Source organism: Macrobrachium rosenbergii, chromosome 41, assembly GCF_040412425.1.
Source record: "Macrobrachium rosenbergii isolate ZJJX-2024 chromosome 41, ASM4041242v1, whole genome shotgun sequence".
NCBI lineage: Eukaryota > Metazoa > Arthropoda > Malacostraca > Decapoda > Palaemonidae > Macrobrachium > Macrobrachium rosenbergii.
Window position 1 is genome coordinate 12014391 of NC_089781.1, and position 21282 is coordinate 12035672.

Here is a 21282-nt window from a genome sequence, read left to right on the forward strand (position 1 = left end):
GCAGATATCAAAACCACCTTTCGAACACCCCTTTACCCTGCTTTGCGCCAACCCAGGACCCAGCTCTTCCAACCTCCTCCCGAAGTGGAGTGTCCTTTCATCCCCTGTAAGGATTAGCCCTCCTGTTCCCTTTGCCTTCGTCTCTCATTAATCCTTCTAGGGCTTATCCGCCTTCTTCATCAAGCCCCCTTCTCTTGGGCACTAATAGATGACGACGAATCCCCATTTAAATGCTAACGACCGATACCCCGCTTTAAGAAGTGCTTCTACCATACCAACAGCAGACCTAGAAAGGGAGCAAGAAGAGGAGGAGGAGGAGGAGGTGGGAAGAGGAAGAGGAAGGAAGGAGAGACCAAAAGAGGACAGAGGAGGAAGGCGATAACTGTACGAGGAAATGATTTGCGGAGCTTCAAAAGGAGAGACTTATCGACGAGGAAAAAAGACCAAGGTAATATGGTCGAGATATGATCCTGAGAAGGCGTCAGGACTGAGGTTATAAATCAAGGAGAGGTAAGTGACTTGTAAAATGACATAAAGAGGAATAAATAAGGATTAAATTTTATTCACAGGAGAAGTAAGGTCCCTTAATAACATGCTGACTAGTAGGTTTTCACTTTATACCTCGAAAGCTAAGAAGACCAGTTTACCGGGAGAACGCCAGTGTTACAAATTTCTCTGAAAGTTCCAGTAACATTCATAATTACAGCTATACGTAATTTCTCTGCCGTATCGCTACTTTATTTTTTTCTTTATTGAACTTCGGATGTCAGATGAAAATTGGTTGCACTACTTTATGACTATGATAAAGAACGTAGGCCTACGTTTAAAGGTAATATGATGTTTTGATCATGCAACCAGGATCTATCATTTTGACTTTTAATTTAGCTTCAGTGGGAGAAAATCAAAATGTCGAGTGTAATAAAAGGTAACTTTAATCTTCTGAAGTTTCCCACTGGCAAAAAATTTCAGAATGTTTATAAAATCAGAACTGGCAAGGAGTCATCTCTGAAAAAGGTCCAAAACAATAAGTAAATACTAATGGAAATTCAATAATTGGGGATGCTAATAAAAAATTGAGACAAGTCATCACATCTATACTTCCCGATAACCAAAACAGGTAAAAGAAAATAAACATAACCTACTTCTCTGAAGCCTTAATCAAGAGATGAGGTCAGCAACCATTATCTGAATGCATGACTAGCAAAATGGGAAAAGAATAAACAAAAACAAAAAAAATTTTTCTAGAAGACTTCAGTCAGTAACTAAGAGGAGCGATCACAGAGAGAGAGAGAGAGAGAGAGAGAGAGAGAGAGAGAGAGAGAGAGAGAGAGCAACTCGCGACACAAGCACTTACAAGATAGGATCTACAAGCTGCAAGCAGATGCCACGGACACCAGCGAAGAGTATTCAGGGCGTCGTAAAAACTACTCGCAGCAAACGAGGGCACACACCCCCCAGGAGGTGCTGCATATTGCACAAACACAGACAACAACGAGTACCTCCTCCTCCTCTTCCTCTCCCTCCCCCACAAAGGTCCTGCTGAAAGCTTTCTCGAAGACGTGTCCGGAGGCTACGGCTCTAAACGAAGCTCTCTGCTTAAACCAGTTCCCTCATCAATGGGGGTTTAAAAATAAGCGCTGAGTTCAGCGGCGCAAATATCTTCATGTCCTCTAATTGCAGGGTCAGGCCAGGCTTACTGACGCAAACAAAAACATCTGTATTTGACTCTTTTCCCAGGTAAACACAAACATCTTTTCTGGATGTGTGTGTGTGTGTGTGTGTCTGTGTGATCTTACCAAAGGAAAATAAAACAGCAGAATGTAGCTTTCTAAAAAAAAAAAAAAGCATAACAGGGTGTCAGAAATTACAAAATATTCCTTATAGTTTGAAATACTGAACCGAAGTTTTCTTGTCAAGAAGTAAACTGAAAAAAAAAAAAAAATAATGAGAGGAAAAATTACAAAATTTTCCCGATATTTTGAAATACTCAGTCAGAAGTTTTCTTTTCAAGAAGTAAAAATAATATCATAGAAGTCTCTCTACGAAGAATTTTTCTGAACTCCTAAAACAAACAATTACACCATAGTGCGACTATAAATAATGATTTTCCAAAGAATTTGTTTAATATAATCACGCACACACATAGTTACAAAAAACAAATTTTTTTAAATCACTTTTCTGAAAAAGTTAATCTGCATTTAAAACATATTAAAATCCAACTCCACAATCATAATAAGTGTTTATAACGTGTGACTCGTATTTGGATCCAACCTTCAAATATGTTATATAGGCCATAATACATCGGCTACTGAATAATGAAGATTTTCCGTAGAGATGAACTGTTTCACACTCGACATGTGGATATAAAACCACAAAATATATATATTTATATATATATATTATATATATATATATATATATATATATATATATATATATATATATATATATATATATATATATATATATATATATATATATATATATATATATATATATATATATATATATATATATATATATATATATATATATAACCACAAGACAATTTAGAGATATCGTAAACATCTGCACCATAATATTACTGATACCACGTGTTATACAGAAACAGGAATATACATCTTGAGAAACGAAGCTATCACTGAAAATACAGAAAAGAAATAGAAAAAGATCCTAAAGGTTTCACGGCCTTTCTAAATCCATATGAAGGTAGAGTTGGATAAGTGAAAAAAAAGAAGAAATCATGAGTAACTTTCCCCAAAATCACGGTGAAACTTTTACCGCGCATGACCTGAGAGGCATTCTAGTGTATATTTAGAGAGAGAGAGAGAGAGAGAGAGAGAGAGAGAGAGAGAATTTCCATCCTAGACTGTGTCCAGTGAAATAGCTAGAAACACATGTGAAGTCTGAGAGAGAGAGAGAGAGAATTTCCATCCTAGACTACCTAGCAAGAGAGCTAGAAAGGGATGAAGTCTCAGAGAGAGAGAGAGAGAGAGAGAGAGAGAGAGAGAGAGAGAGAGAGAGAGAGAGAGAGAGAGAATTTCCATCTTAGCCTGTGCCCAGTGAGAGAGCTAATAACAGATATGAAATTTCAGAGAGAGAGAGAGAGAGAGAGAGAGAGAGAGAGAGAGAGAGAGAGAGAGAGTATGACATTCTGTCTCTGGCGCCTGTCACCTTCACCAGTTAATCCAGAGGCTCACCTGAGATAATTCTTTCCTGACGTCACTGTCTCCCCAGTCATTCTCTTGATTCTTCATCAAGCTCAGCCGTAGGATGTCTGGTGGTCTCTGAACTTAAAATATTCACAGGGGAAAAAGATCAAATAGTATCCGCCATAGCTATAGTCCATATACTTAAAGCAACCCCCCACTGGGAAAAAACCCTTAGCTGCGCATACAAACCCTGAACGAAGAACGCCACCCTCTCTCTCTCTCTCTCTCTCTCTCTCTCTCTCTCTCTCTCTCTCTCTCTCATCATGCCTTTAGATAAGAATCATATTAAATTAATCCTGCTTCATTAAAAAGCCCCCGCTGTCCTTTTCTTTTTTATTTTTTCTTCGCAGCCAACATGGGGGATTGTATAACGACCATAGGTGGTAAGCCTCATCCCGGTAATAACTACTCTCTCTCTCTCTCTCTCTCTCTCTCTCTCTCTCTCTCTCTCTCTCTCTCTCTCCTTTTGTTCTTTAATAACGACATATATATATATATATATATATATATATATATATATATATATATATATATATATATATATATATATATATATATATATACTATATATATATATATATATATATATATATATATATATATATATATATATACACATACACATACACCCGTATATATACACACACATTCACACACATATATATATACACACATTTACAATTATACACACCAATCATAAATTCAAATATAATCCAGGTGTTATATATCGTAAGTAAGAAGGACAAACCGTCAGTACGATTATGCAAAGGGCGAGAGTTTTTTATCAGGTACAGTGTTTACTGCTTCAATGAATCAGGATGAAAATAAGAGTGAAATCTGCAAATTATAGTATACAAAAATACGATGCAGCTAAGCTATACGTGCCGTAAGAACAAAACCTAGATATCCAATCAGGGCGGTAACTTAAAATTAGGGAAGTTGAACTTTAAAACCTGTGTCTTGACAGTCAACTTTACTATAAGACTGTGCTTTTCCCCGATATATCTGCTGTTTTTATTTCCGATGATTTGGCTTGAAATTATAGCTAAATCCTCCCCGCTTTATGTTCTGAAGTATTAGATAGATCTGATTCGGTAGCTATCCGTGGTGAGAGCTCAGAGGGGCTGAGCTAAATCGAATGTCAAACGCCAAAATTGACTCCTAAATTTACCATTCCTCTTATAACCTCCGCCTCTCCCACTTTTCCTTTTTCTCCCTTTATTTCTCTGAACATGAAATGTTCCAAATTTATGTTCTCTCTCTCTCTTTCTCTCTCTTCCTTTTATTCATCATCACAAAACTCCACTCTCTCTTCTAATTTCTTGCGATTAACATCTGTTATCTCAAATTAGCCACATCTGACATCAGCAATTGTTGCGCCCACACCAGAGAAAATCCTTTCTCTCGGTGGGATTAACTACCACTAAGAGTAGAAAGGGTGAATTAAGTGAAAATGATAAGAAACTCATAATACTTCTTGGGCAACAGAAACAAGCAAATGTAAGTTGCCAAAATTTGACACGAATGCTATCCCAGGGTGCACTTATGTAAATTCACCGTCTAAACAGGAACGGCACTATCAGATTTAGCTTTGAAAGCTTCCAGACACGTGTATTATATATAATCGATAGGGCCCCTGGTTTTAACGCACACGGTCAGAAAGCTTACGTGAGTTTTTAAGCCTCTCTTGTAACATACTTTTATTAATTTGAACAGAAATGATAAAATGGAACGTATTTTTATATGTATGTATGCATAATTAGGAACAATATTGTTTATGTCTGCTTATTAATATATGTGTTTAATGTGCTATATAACGATAGAATATATATTAGTAAGCCTTATGCTCATTACAATGGTAAAGAAAATACAACTGGATGTTATCTCTCATCTCTGGATCCACAGTTCTCAGATTCGAGAATGGGGCCTTCAGCATTGGGGGAACAGATATCTTGACGGCGCAGTATATATGCAAAAAAGCAGCAACATTTCCTTTCATTCAAGACCCTCTTTTGTCCAGGGACAGTCTCCTAAAAGAAACTCGTTCATCGGCCAGATCCCTTTCTCCTCTTGCAACGAATGACCTGACCCCAACTCGGCCAAATCGGTGTCGGTCATCTCGCGTCTCCAGCAGGTGATGACGTCAGCGAAACATCTCTGTCATAAACAAAACACCTTTCCGCGACTTTCTAAGATAGCAACCCCTTCCGCTGCCGTTGAACCACGATAATTACATGATTATTGTCATGACATAAATAACAGGACGGCGTGATTCTTTGCATGGCATAAATAATGAGAACTCGACGATAATTTCATACTTACGTTCTTTATATACGAGGAAAAGTTCGCCTGGTGGGAAGGAGACGCCTTGGATAAATAATATTGTTTTGTTGGGGGTTAATGATAAGATAACTCCCACTCAAGATTAGTTTTATTTTAATACATGAACTCTGTTATGAACATGTATTCTTGAAGATAAAATATTCGCGGGCAAAACCCACAGCACAAAAAAACAAAAAAGGTTGCAAAGAAAAAGAGTCGTTCAATTGGAAAAGAAAATGGAAGTAATTGGGAGACACGACTATAATTGGCAGCAACAAAGTAACGACAACATTCCGCACCTTTTTTGACTTGTCCAACGCATTAATTAATTTGGGAAAGTAACAGCTACACGTAGGTCTTAACTAAATGAACCCTAACCAGTGTTTTGTTTCTCTCTCTCTCTCTCTCTCTCTCTCTCTCTCTCTCAGTCCTTCTTCCTCAACATGCCGTATCTAAAATCAATTCACAGTTGAAAAAGTAAATAAATAAATACATAAATAAATATAGAGAGGAGATGATTCACCAAAGTCTTATAATGTAATTCTCATATTTAAGAAATTTGGCGTCTTTCCTATGTAATCATCTCTGCCATTCCACAGGTATCTGAACAAAGAACTGGTGTCACCAGAGAACATCTTTGAAGAGGTATACCTATTCATGAAACGAAACTACACACACACACACACACACACAAAGAAATTAATACAATTTGTTTTCCACATATTTAGACATCTGCAGCAACTTGGTCAAGGAACCAATGAATTCAGAAACAAAATATCTGGACAAAATGCAATTCCTTTTTAAGACTTTTACGAAGGATTGAAGACTTAAAATCTAACAGGAAAGATTTCCAGTTAGGCTGCAAAAGGGAAAGGCAGTTACCGAACCGAAACATCACGGTTAATTAATTTTCGAGTTACGGTATTCATATTCTCTTCCTAGAATAAAATGAAATCCCTGAAAATTTGCTGGACCTTCTTAATTACTCCATACATTTTCGTCAATCACAACAAAGCGAGTAAACATTACAGATATAGTTAATTATGAATCCATCATCCCCATAAGCCATCAACCATACCGAAGATATTTATGTTCTACAGTTTTCAATTGGATATCTAGCAAGATCAAATTTTAGACACCCATACATAGCACTATCGAAGTTCCCATCGCAATTCTGACCCATACTCACTCCCATACAGAGAGAGAGAGAGAGAGAGAGAGAGAGAGAGAGAGAGAGAGAGAGAGAGAGAGAGAGAGAAGGAAACTTATCTGCATATTCCATTAAGTGCTGCTTCGGATATTTGCTTTCCCAACGTATGTCTTCGGGAAAGGAATGAAGCTTCGCTGATTATCCTATGCAAATGAAACCAGAAAAGGAAAGCTGGCTATATCATGAACGATCGTGAGGTAGGGTTCACCAGATCGCTATGTTTTTGCCGAAGTGTGATACACACTTTGTACGAAATGTGATACATTTCTGTCCGTGAGTAATAATTACATACACACGCACACACACACACACATTATATATATATATATATATATATATATATATATATATATATATATATATATATATATATATATATATATATATATATATATATATATATATATATATATATATATATATAATAATAATAATAATAATAATAATTCTGTTGAAGTCAATGGCATTGTTCGTAGAACCTATCTTCTTATCAGGACTTTGAATCAGAGAAAAAGAAGAAGTATATTTTCTCTGATTCAAAGTCTTGATAAGAAGATTGTATCTATGAACAATGAACATATATATATATATATATATATATATATATATATATATATATATATATATATATATATATATATATATATGTATGTATATATACACACACATATTTTATATATATATAATGTATATATATATATGTATATACACAGAGAGAGAGAGAGAGAGAGAGAGAGAGAGAGAGAGAGAGAGAGAGAGAGAGAGAGAGAGAGAGAGAGGAGAGAGGGGGTATGAATATACACACATCAACGAACTGTTATTTTTAGAAGGAAAACCTTGTTTTTCTTTGATTTCTAAAATTGGCACGAAATACCTGATCAGGTGTTGAAGTCATGAAAACTGACGAGCATCTTCCATAAATATATTAATTAGTCCTAATATCGGCAAGATTTAATTCATTACCAGTCGTGTTATGGAATGGAAACTACTCACACTAAATCGGTGCCTATGATTTATATATATAACTACTACATAATGCATTAATTTCTCTCCATTTTTTGTTGGATTCTCTTTCCTTTCACTAGGTCATCTTCCAAAAGAAAAAAAATAACAATTTCTACAAGTTTTCCTAATTATCCAACGGACGGATTATTTGGTAACAACAATTACAATCATTTGCCAGTTTCTCTTTCCTTTCAGTACGCCATCTCTCTAAAAAAAATAATAAATTTTACAAGTTTTCCTAATTATCTAACGGACGGATTATTTGGTAACAATAATAACAATAATTAGAGCCCTATCTGCAGCGTTCTGCACTGGCCCTCTCGAAACCGCTGCCGCACAAACATTCAACTCTCGAGAACAAACATAACCAATGGTCGCCACAGAGCAAAATTACATTCATTAGCCGTACCCTTTCCTCTACGAAGACTTTCGTTTCATATTTCGCTATCTGTTCAGCAACTTCGCTCGACGACAAGGAGGGCTCGATAGCATCGCGCAAGGTCCAAAAACATGCTACGACATCAAGCAGAAATGCCACGGAGAGCAAGCTTGTCTACTACAAAAACTTGTATTGCCCACCGTGCGTTACTATCAGTTTTCACCTAGTTACTTCAGCCTAGCAGACTCGATGTCGCCTGGGTTTCTGAGTATACGAAGGGCTCTTTCCCCGTCAGGGTCTCTATCAGAAGACAGAGAGAGAGAGAGAGAGAGAGAGAGAGAGAGAGAGAGAGAGAGAGAGATAAAAAGCGTAGGCCCTTTCGCCATCAATACCTCAATCAGGAGCTAGAAAGAGCGAGGCATAACCTCTTTCTTCGTCAGGCTCTCCTCCATCAGGAGAATAAGAGAAAACGAGAAGGGAGTATAGTTCTTTCGCTGTCGCCCAACTAACCCCCACCCCCCAACAACCCACCTCCCCGGTCCCCCCTCAGAAGAGAAAGAGAAAAAGAGATGGAAACGCGGACCTCGTTAGAATACCTCCTACTGGGCCTTATAACTCTTGCCATCTGGTTCATTAAGTCCAGACGTCGGCTATCAACCCTTCATCTCCGGTTTCAGGAGTTACGGCTTCTTCGACGCTAAGCATCTGTCGTCCTTTAAAGAATGCTTTTGGCGTCAACACCAAAATAAAAATCAAGAGACAATCAATCTCCCCCACTGAAAGTAGAGGACTTGTCGCCTCAGAGATGACACTTGGAAAGACAACGCCAATTCGCCAGAAACAAAGGCGCCTCAATGGTAGCTCGAAGTTTTTGGCATGCGAACAAAAGGATAAGAACAATGGGAGGTTAATTAAGGGGTAAAGTGAGCTGTAAAAACAAGGTACACAACACTGCTTGCATACTTTATGAACAATCAGGAATTTCGTCGGTTAGAGGGCGAGAACTCGCTCTTGTTACGAAGAAATCTGAAAAGCATCGATGAAAAACATAAAAAAAATATAGATTTGCCTAAGGATAATTCCTTAGAAACTGGCATAGAAACGCCACGTAATAACAGTAACGAAAATAAAACTGCAGTGTCAGTGGCAATACGTAAACATTCTTTGGCAAATAATTTCAAACCGCAAACACCGAACTCGTAAATGACGAATCAGTCACAGCTCGCTATATCACTTAAACGGTGCAAAAACAAAACGCCCGCATGATTTGATTTCGAAACACGGGTTCATTTCTCCCAGCGGCGGTGAATCTCCTGCCAGATAGAAGCAATCGCTTATATGGACTAATCAGGGATCGAACACGGCCAAAAGAGTAAGCATTAACAGCTGTCAGCTCTTATAAGGCTGACGTCAGGTGCGAGAGCAATCTCGCGGGCACATTTCTAAAATCATTTCGCAAGTGAAACACCAGCAGTAATGCCGTGAAAAAAAAAAAGTTAGTTCCTTTACACCAGCTTCAATAGTAGAGATGAATGGATGAGATAACGGACATGGCGTACGATTTTGCTGTCTGCATAAAATACAGGTTTCATAAACTGCGGCTGAAAGAGTAAATAGGGAATAAAGGAAAATGAAAGTGAATAAACATTGTTTACGACGCCAGCGTGGAGGCGGGCGCGTACACACACACATATACATATGTATATATATATATACATGTGTTTATATATATATATATATATATATATATATATATATATATATATATATATATATATATATATATATATATATATATATATATATATATATATATATATATATATATGTGTGTGTGTGTGTGTGTGTGTGTGTGTGTGTAAAAATGCGTTTGTGTATGCATGTATGTATAAACTGCTTAAAAACGCTCACTCTCGCATAAACATTCCAGCAAGCACGAAATTTCAAAATCCCAAAAGCTAAATGCCTCTTGGAACGCATGAATGAGAAGCACGTACCCTTTTCGTGCTTTAATGAGCAGAGTAAAAATGTAACACAGTTCGCTTAATTTGTCAGTATCCTGCAATTTTCCTAAAGCAATAAGAGTCAAATAACGCAGCAAAACGTTGGGTTTAACCCCGGAATTTCAGTCCTTCTGGGATGTAATTACTGACAAATCGAATCCTTTGTAATGAATGCTATGTCACCTATGAGGAACGGCAACCCATAATTACCCGTTAGTGAAACCCTAAATGCAATTGCTCGAGTTGAGCGTAGGAAAAAACTTGATGCTTTCAGACCTAAAGCATTTTTATAGAACGACGGTTATCAGAAAAATATTTGCAATGGAAAGGTGAATGTTGCAATTCCGCTTCTTGCAACACCATTTTCCATTAGCGCAACTGAGGTGGCTCCATGTAGCTGCAGATCTGATAGACCCTACGAAATTCAATGGATGCAAATAGTACAAGCACTGGCAAGCACTTCCTTTTTGCATTGCACAACGGTTGCCCGGCTCTTCGAGGCCCCTGGGAGAGAAGGCCGTTGCTATCTTGGAAAACCGATTCACGGCTAAAGCATTAAACTTTCATCACAAGCGCCAAGAATGCGTTATTGCTCACCGACAAGCTGCGGCCTCCATTTATACCCGCGGAGGGGCATCATAAGAGCGCATAAACGCCCGTCTTCCTGAAGCCAGATTCTTCCCTGCCTCCCCCGCCCCCCTTTTTTCCCCCCATTAACATTTTCTCCTCCTTGCCCATTCTTCAATAGGCCCCATCATCCTTTGCAAAGAGGTCTATACCCCTTGCCTGTCTCTAAGCTTACACCCACCGACCTGTCGCACTGGCCAAACTTTCTCGGGCTGAAAGTTTTGTTGCAAGCTCGTTCCGCTTGGGTAAATCTAAACTTCTCTTGAAGGAGTTTGCACCTCGCTCTATGACCTCTCTCTCTCTCTCTCTCTCTCTCTCTCTCTCTCTCTCTCTCTCTCTCTCTCTATGCTAATGATATAAGGAACCGCTGTACACAACACATTCTTGCAGAAGTCCGTACCTTGAACTTTAGCATGAAACATACATCATTTAGTAATATCAACTTGTAAAATTTTATCTGACTTTCTTTTCTGTTTGTGTGTCTGTTTCCTAACAATGCCATCCTCACGCTTTAATGGAAACCGTTCCTTTCTGTTCCCTCTCGTCAACTCTACTTAATGTTGTTTACTCAAAATCTCGATGCACCTCACCAGCAAACAAACAATCATCTTTTCCTTCCTCAAGCAAAAGCAAATTTCACCCAGTTACAAGCCGCTTTACATTTTTGCTTCCCACTTTACAATATTTATCGGTATTTATATTCAGCTTGATTCAAGCAAAGCGTCTCCACCTATACCACCCGTAAAGATAATGAAGGAAAATAAACTAAACGGAAGATAAAGAAGTGGCGAAAAGTGGTAGTGGAATGGAGGGGAAGTTTCGGCACTAAGTAAGCACTTACATGAATGTATTCAGCAAGAGTGTTCCATTGAGGGGCGGAGAGGATTAATTAAACAAAGTGTCATAAAAATTACTGTTAGGAAACTCGCCATGAAAAAAAGGGGAAGGGTGGGAATGGAATGTAAAAGAAGCAGCTTTTGTAATGTTCAGTTTTTAAAAACCTTCCGTGGCAGCTAGGGATATTTGCATATGAACGTCAGGTTTTCTTTTCTTTTTCTTTCTTTTTTTTTTTGCTCCATTTCCTTACCGTGAATTACTTTCACAATACGTGTTCTCAAATGAATTTTTTACAGTTTCTCATTACCATACAGCACTTAGGAATTCATTTGTTTACAGATAGCAGTTTTCTCGGACCCATTCATTCACGCTTCGTTCTTTCTGTAGCAAAGAACGACTACATAATAGAACTAAAAGCCTATATTCATGAATAAATAAGTATATAAAGAAATAAAAACTCTTTCTGGAAAAAGTACTTTCCTATTAAGAGGCACAAACCCTAATATAAATATAATGGAATATAAATTACGTCATTTTCAACGACCTGAAAATGGTACAGAAGGAAGAGTTTTATGAGTTATATAAACAGTATAAATAAATAATCGCTTAAGAGAATAAACAAACACGCTGCAAAGTCATCCGTAGCCTATAACTGACACAGATACAAGATACGACGACTTGAAAATGTATCTGATCACACGACGTCAGATATGGTCCAGTAACTTGACAGCAATCATAATATTTCATATAGTCACGAAAGGTAGTCATTTCATGTTGCGATGCTATCCAGCATGGTAGCAATGGCGGTGCAACTTGAACTGACCCTCTGCGATGCCATTGTGATAATTTAAGAACACATAATTATGACAATTTATGACTGAGGTACCTTGATGACATCATACATGTTAATTGATTAAGACTTATCATCATGAGCTGCCAAAATCTTCATCTCAAGCTGACGGAAGGTGAGTCTATCACATATAAACAAATGTATATAAAGCATCATCACTGAGTAAATAATAAGCAGTTGCTCATTCTCTCTGCCGCCCTGCTCGGAGAGATGCTTAAAAGCGACTGGATAATTCTATCTTCAAACGGTAAAAGACCAGACCTTTCACCGCTGCAAATCTTGATCCATGGCCACGAAATCGACCAAGAAATGCAGCTGGGGCACCAAACAAGCAAAATTGCCTTGTCAAATCAAGATTTGCAAAGGAAACCAGTTTCACACACGTCAGTGAAATATCCCTTCCTTTGTAACAGACACCATACTGACAACAAGAGAACCTTTTAGCATCGCGTAATAAAACCGGTTGAACTTTCCGTAACATTACGAAATCTTTGAGTTCTAAAAAGCTGTTCAGAAAGAGAATTGTAAATATTGATAAAACTCTTTGCTACCACAAGTTAAAAGGTCTTTGGTAGTATGAGAAAATTAAGCTAAAGAATGTTTTCTTGAGTCTAGAAATAGTTGGAGTTTTGGCTTTATTACGAAATCGATTTCCAAGTTCCGTCAAGCAGAGACGATCATTAATGACAAAATCTTTTGTTACCGCAAATAAGAAAAAAATAATTCATGCTACGTTTAAATGCCGCTAGGCAAACAGCCTTCGTAAAGGCAAATTTAAAAGAAAAATATAAATCAGTGATCGACCAAGCAACTGTCACTCAACGCAAGCATTTTCCGCCTGCAAGAAACCCACCATTTCCTCCCAAAAATCAAACGTCAAATCGCGCATTAAAAACAATCCGTGCTTCATCTCCTTTTCATCCTTCAAATGGCAGTGATGACCATCAAAACCATCGCAATCATCGTGCCCACTTTTCCTTCCTCTCTCTGGGGTAAAATCCCTCATTTATTTACCACTCCCAGTCTCGTCTCGTTGAAGGAACTATCGGCCAAGACCATCTCGGCACTCTTGACATGTCGAGACGCATAATATCCTCTAATCATTTCGTTACTGGGTCCAAGCGAAAGAACAAGCTCGCCTAGACACACTAACACACACACACTACTCACAGAGACATACACGAGAGAGAGAGAGAGAGAGAGAGAGAGAGAGAGAGAGAAAGGCTTCTCCGATACTATGAACTTTTAAATATTGCTTAGAGAGAGAGAGAGAGAGAGAGAACTTTTAAATAATGTTTCTGCGATACTATGAACTTTTAAATACTGTTTAGTGTCATGCTCTCTCTAAATCTCTCTCTCTCTCTCTCTCTCTCTCTCTCTCTCTCTCTCTCTCTCTCAATTTACAAAAACAAAACTAGAAAGCAAACACTAATAGCGAGCTACAAGTATCGTAACACCCTCTGAACATTTGCAAGGCTTTCAACAGACCAAGACGGGAGGTTTCTGAAGGACCAAGGGCCCGTGCTAGCTCATTGAGTCGGCAGCAAAACCTCCAGTACCAGAGGAATCAATTCAAATCAGTGCAGGAAGAAAAGTAAACGTGATACGAGGAAAGAAATGAAAAGAAATCAATTACAAACAGAGACTAACAATCCATGACGCCAACACCAATTACAGAGCGAGTTACCCGAAGGCTATAGAACAAAATAAAAAGGTCAGAGAGAGAGAGAGAGAGAGAGAGAGAGAGAGAGAGAGAGAGAGAGAGAGAGAGAGAGAGAGAATGGTCTACACGATAACATGGCAAACCGGGAAACAACTAATATATATAAAAATTTTATATATACACACAATATATATATATATATATATATATATATATATATATATATATATATATATATATATATATATATTAGATATATATAGAGAGAGAGAGAGAGAGAGAGAGAGAGAGAGAGAGAGAGAGATCTGTGAAAGTGCGCTACAAGGCAAACATAATTTATAAATAGGGGTTGTCAATGCGATGATTGTTACCTAGTTGCGGTTGCTAGTGGCTGGTTTCGATGATTAGAAGAGAGCTTAGGTGTACCAGGATAGACCCGAGGCTACCTGAAGAATGAATGAGACTCGGAGAGAGGGAGAGTGAGTTATAAAAACCATTAATTGTGTGTTTTATTTGATTATTATTCAAGGTTAATCATGCGATAATTAATCCTAAATGTCTCAGCATGGTTCGGGCTCTTGATGGGGCATTTGTTTTGATAACATTAAAAGAAATAGAAGTCATCACAAAACAACTTATACATAGTGATAATCTGTAAGACACGTTGTCCCCAAATATCTCGTATAGAGAGAGAGAGAGAGAGAGAGAGAGAGAGAGAGAGAGAGAGAGAGAGAGAGAGAGAGAGAATGAATACAACCTTAATGCCATATAACCTGATCCTTAATTGATACTGTGTACAGCTACCTGTGCCCTATAGAGCTGATTTTTTTTTCTTTTTTTTTGCCAAATCAACAAACCCCTAAAAGTCAAAGGGGTACTGCAAATTACTCTCCGGCGTAGTATCGGTGCCTAATGCATCACAGTCGATAACAGGTAATTGCAAATCATTATGAGAGAATAATTACTGATCTAATCTTTGACGATAATTTACATACGTAAGCTGGGAGCAAAAAATTGAAATGAGTAAAAAACTAACGGGTTACAAAGCCGACTGCAGAACTTATAATTCTGATTAAAAAGAGAGCTGTTTATAATACCGACCAAAGAGAATTTTCGATATAAGTTAATGAGGTACAACTGACTAATATTAAAACGGAAACTGTTTACATTGCTGCAATAGACGCTCGTGTTGCAAAATGAAACCTGAGCATTAAAATAATTAATGAAAGCTGGTATTACTTCACTAAAAGAAGGCTGGTATGTGTTTGGCAAAAGAGAAAAGTTGGGCATAACCATTACGTAAAGAAAGTTGGGAATAATCTTCACGAAAAGAGAGCTGGGCAATTTTCTATTCTAAAAGAACGGCTGTTTATAATTTTTTTAGACATAATTCTGGATAAAATTTAGCCAAAGCGAAAAGCTTGATAAAATGCTAATATAATTAAAAAAATTCGACTGCTAGGTAATTTTGGTAAATACTGTAGACTAATGGATAAAAGTAACATAAAAATTTCACTGTGGTAATAAATAAATGTATTAAATTTTGAGCACAAATTCGGAATATGTCCATCACGAATAACATATTCATGCGAAGATGACCTGTGTCAGTATATTTCGGTAATATAAGAACGTATAATTCAACTTTCCTTAGTGAGCTGTAATAAAATTAGCGTATTCGGATATAAGTTTATTATAACTTAGCTAATACTGTGCATGAACAATGTGCACAAATCCCTACGATAAAAGTACAATACGACATCACACACACACACATATATATACATATGAATACATAAAAGAGAGAGAGAGAGAGAGAGAGAGAGAGAGAGAGAGAGAGAGAGAGAGACGATTCTTTTGGGAGAAAAACCATTATCTTGCATTCCAAGATGAGAGAGCGGGTCTGTAATTAAACGTAATTATGATAACAGAGACCCGAGCTGACCTCATAACGTGGGTGTGACATAACGCAGCAGCGTCATGCCATCACGTGCAATGGAACCGACGAAGGGTGGAAAAATAACGGGAGTCATCTTTGGCAAACAGGTTCCTGATGAGAATCCTCGCCAAGCACAAGATAAAAAAAATTATGCTGCTGACCAAGATGTTTTGAGAGAGAGAGAGAGAGAGAGAGAGAGAGAGAGAGAGAGAGAGAGAGAGAGAGAGATGTTGTTACTTAGCGTGAAGCGTTAATTAAAAGGAATATATCCCTACATTTAAATAAATTTCCAGTTTATCTTTATCGTAACGGGAGCTTTTGTGAGAAAAAATGTGACAAGAAAAACTAATTAAAAACTTAATTTCTACATTATCTTAACGGTAGTTTAACAGGAAAAAATTTAACAAAAATAACTAATAAAAATATTAAAAATTATAAAATAGAAAAGTACATACTAAATTAACGCGCCGAAATCACCAAGCAAGAAGTATAATGGCAATGCCTGGCCATTATCATCATCATCATCTGACTGGACCATCGGCTCATTAGCTTTGCGAAGAGAATGATAATCATTTTGGGCACCGTTAGTTCGTAATGCCCACTCCTGCCTACGATAAATTCGTCGTGACGAATTATTACTCTCTGGGGCACATTTTTCTTTGGGGCAGGGGTGATTGGAGGGTGGGGGGTGAACGGTTGGGGAGCGGTGGCAAGTGTTTTCACTTCTTACTTTTAAATTCTCTGATTTCAGTACCCGGGCAAATTTTGTACAGTTATTCCCTCTTTTATTTTTTTTCTTTCTGTAATACTCGTTCCGGGTATTACTGAATCATGCTTCTCCTGACATATTGTTTGGCATTCATTACATATGTTTTTTTATGTATAAAATGCTATATTAATTCATTTTGATGTTCTTATATTTCAATCTCTACACTCGGTTTTTTTTCAGTCTTCCATTTCTAATGGTAATTTTCCACTGTCGCGTTTTATGTCTATATTATTTAAAGCAAAAACAGATATTTTCCGTTCCGTCAGTTATTAAATATTACAGTAACGAAAGCATTAAAAATCTTAATTAGAAACTCCTTTCCCCGTTATTTCATTACGATTCTTTTCTACATTTCTTCATCTCATTTTTCCCATGACCAGATGTGGAACCAGAAAGTTTCCGTTATCCATTGCCGGATGCAGTCACAAGACGGATGAAAATTGCAAATCGGCTGTTAATCGTCTGCTTTTTCAGTTTGCATGAGAGAGAGAGAGAGAGAGAGAGAGAGAGAGAGAGAGAGAGAAGTTGAATCTTTCCATTTACGTTCCATAATTCAATTCCTTTAGAGAGAGAGAGAGAGAGAGAATATAAAACGCCAAAATCTCGTTAAGGTTTTCATCGACATACCTTTATTATTCAATTTTTCTCCATCAACGTGCCCCAAAGCAAAGCATGCAATAAGGAGGCAGAAAGTGTGTAATTTTTATGCTCACGCTCGATTCTCGTCTTCTCCGAATTTATCTCGAACTTCACTGAACTTCGAAGTTCAAATAACAAAGAGGCCTACTTTCATTCTCTCTCTCTCTCTCTCTCTCTCTCTCTCTCTCTCTCTCTCTCTCTCTCTCTCTCTCTCTCTCTCTCACTTAATGAACATTCACAAGTTTCTTTAAGGTTGGTTATAATCATTTATTACCAAACAAATTCTCTTCAGTTTTACGTCTTACACTATTTTATTATATTAATAAATTTAGATTTCACTACCACTTTGAATATACTTCGGATTTTTAAAATTATTTTTTACATCACCTTTTTTTGTGCTTCTCTTAACTAACCCTCGCCGTTTTCTTTATTATTCTCCTCATTTCTCCTTTCCAGTTTCTCTTGGCTAATAATTAAACGTCACAGGGGCGCTCAACACTTCTTAATCTCCAAAGAAAGCACAGACCCTCCGGTATTTTATAAGACTATTGCTAACGGTTTACAGACACGAGAGAGAGAGAGAGAGAGAGAGAGAGAGAGAGAGAGAGAGAGAGAGAGAGAGAGAGAGAGACCCCTCCGGTCAGGCATTCAGAAAATCTTTGTAATTTGGAGGAACCGAAATATACCCCAAGAGGAATCTTTAGTGTAAAGTGTATTATGTTACTGCAAGTTAAGAATGGCTTAGACCTAATTATTTTTTTTAAAATATACTAGGCATGCTTAAATAATTCTATGAACTCAACATTCTCTTTTATGCGTATTGACCTAGGGGAATTTAGAGCTGTCGAATTGTTCAAAATACATAATTTGTTTAAGGTCAAAGATCAAAGAAGAATAAGGTTCAGAATATTTTCACCAATAACACTGTAACATTCCACCAAGTGTGAAGATTATGATGATAATATTACAAGCTGCAGTAGTAGTAGTAGCAGTAGTAGTAGTAGTGGTGGTGGTAGTAGTACAATTATTCCCTAAAAATACTTGTGTAAACGAAAACGGAACGGAAAGCATGGCTTTCATATAACACATTCATAAGGAGGAGTATGAAGCAGAATGACTATATATTATACATACATTATATATATATATATATATATATATATATATATATATATATATATATATATATATATATATATATATATATATATATATATATATATAATATATATATATTATATATATATATAAGTAGAGAGAGAGAGAGAGAGAGAGAGAGAGAGAGAGAGAGAGAGAGAGAGAACGTTATATACAGAACATTGGGGGCGCGGCATACACTTCTATAGCGTACCTAGTTTCGCTTCGTCCAGTATATCATATTTAAGGGCTTTAGTTGTGATGATTAGAATTAGGCGACTATCTCAAAAAACGCCTGCATTGCTACTGTCAAGCCCATAATTTCAGCATCTACATATATTACTGCACTGACTTCTACAGATTTTCCCAGAGTTCTCACAGAGAGAGAGAGAGAGAGAGAGAGAGAGAGAGTCATACGTTGCGTTACTGTATCCAGCCATACATTCCCCTATAATAATACTCCGTCTGGAGCCTCCATCACGAATTCTCCAAGGAACCGAATCCCGTGTAAGATCTGCCGTCGAGTATTTTCGAGATAATTGCCATTCATGAAATCCCCCTTTCACTGGCCCTCATATTTTGGGGGGGGAGGGGCCGTCCTTTTCCGTGACGACCTCCTCCACCCCCTGCTGCTCCCTCCCCCTTACGGCTATGTGACCTCACACTTGACCTGAACCACTCTAATAGGGGGTCAAACAACAAACGTCATAGCTTTGGATATCCAAAGGAAAAAGAGGTTCTGGGGAATGGGGCGGGGGGGGGGGGGTTGGCAGTTGGTGCCAGGTTAGGTATGGGGAAGAAGGGAGGGGTGAACGGAGCGTGGGCGGGTCGCCCCTGACATCTATCTATGGGGATGTAATACCGACTGACAAGAGGCCAAGGTTAATGGTGCTGGGGATGATGAGGAATTAACGGGATGGTTTATGGGTTCCCATCAGATAATGGCCTTAGATCTAAGACTCACTTTTTTTTTTCAACTGTAATCACGCTTGTTAAATGGGGTTTTTCCCCCCTAGGCACCTACATGTAATAATTAAACTAAGTAAAAATATCAATTATTAAAGACGACAATTGGGTTTTTCCCTTTAACCTCTGACGGTTAATATTCAATCCAAATAAAAAAAAAATATAAAAAATGAAAAATAAAAGTACAGGGCTAATTAAAGTAACCACATCATAATTAAAATATCGCTATAAAAAATAAAGAACATAAGTTCAAAAGTGTGATACGTAACTGGTTAGAAAAGATCAGCATAAGGATCATAAATATATAAATTCGAAAAAGAATGGAAACGCATAATAATACTGTGAGATTGTCCAAAGGCAATTATTTTTCTCCATTCTAAAATACGAAATATAGTTATGTTAATGCATTTCTGATAATAGTGTCAGGATCAAACTGTGCTGTGGCTATAATCTGTAAAGTGCTACTGAAAAAGAAGAAACTGATAACTCTTCTTTTATGAAGGCCCCTCTTGGCTAAAATCGAAGCACAAGAAAGAATTTTCTCAACATCAGGTTATTTCTTGAAACATTTCAATATTCCACAATAAACCTAACCGTGTGATACCGATCTTCTCCTCCCCATTAACATTCACATTTCATCAGAAAAATTACAATAATTTCTACATACATGGAGTTAAGCTTCAACAGAACTTTGCAACAATCTTGGTTACAACCTGGCAGTGCATAAACCACCTTTTGTCCTTGATGATATGAATCAATCCCAGTAATTGTCGGTTGGTCTGTTAGCATTGGACTTAGACTTACTCCACAGTCGTCGGCTCTTACGACAACTATCAATTATAATGTCACCGTTATTAATCCCTCAACCACTAAGTAGGACTGTAATTGCTACTTTTATGAACACGATTACAACTCAGGGTACTTTTGTATTATTATTATTATTATATAACATGGACAGAAGTCATTTTTACACAACAAACAACCAAAGCACATTAAATTTGATTATGATTAAATGAACAAATAAACGACAATTATGTATATGAAAGCAATCAACCGTGAAAACAGAATTCATGTAAGCAAACAGATCTGCTGGAACAGAGAATGAGCCGTTAAGACACACTGCACAAGCACAAACACTCACATACGCACACATACACGCCTAAAACTATCTTACCGTTTCCACCGCTGGTTACCTCTTCAATCCACGGTAAATGGAACTCAAGAACTCACCTGAAATAAGAAAAATAAAGATCATTAGATGCTTCAGTAGTGAATGAAAGTATAGATGCTCACAAAACTTAATCAAGTACCTTCAGGTAAGATTGCAAACTAGCAACTTTCTATATGTTAATACCTTTCCAGGGCATATTCATATGGATATGTTCTCTTAAAACCTACTGTGCCCCTGTTAAACTAAAAACACACTAGATTGTTAGGTAGGTAGTCGACTAAAGTGGTTCGCAGTCGGATAGTGGGTCCTGCGGATATCATACCATTATATTAGCTGAAAATCGAAAGGGTAACACCTGCAGCATGTAACAATGTAAGCACACGCACTCATACACACACACACATATATATGTACATATGTGTGCATGCGTATATATATATATATATATATATATATATATATATATATATATATATATATATATATATATATATATATATATATATATATATATATATATAATCTTATAAAATGGAATATGTATCCGTATATTCAT

At 37.2% G+C, this 21282-nt stretch overlaps 1 protein-coding gene across 4 annotated transcripts in view; it reads right to left on the reverse strand.

The window, feature by feature from the left end:
* Positions 1 to 21282, reverse strand: part of Cad96Cb (protocadherin Fat 4-like Cad96Ca) — a 372880-nt gene that overhangs the window by 125169 nt on the left and 226429 nt on the right. The window contains exon 1 of one of the 4 annotated variants that reach the window (XM_067083992.1): positions 20730 to 20781. The exons of the other annotated variants lie outside the window; for them this stretch is intronic. The gene's annotated coding sequence lies outside the window, so the exon portion shown is untranslated. Of the gene's footprint in view, positions 1 to 20729; positions 20782 to 21282 lie in introns of those variants that run through there. 4 annotated transcript variants of the gene reach the window in all.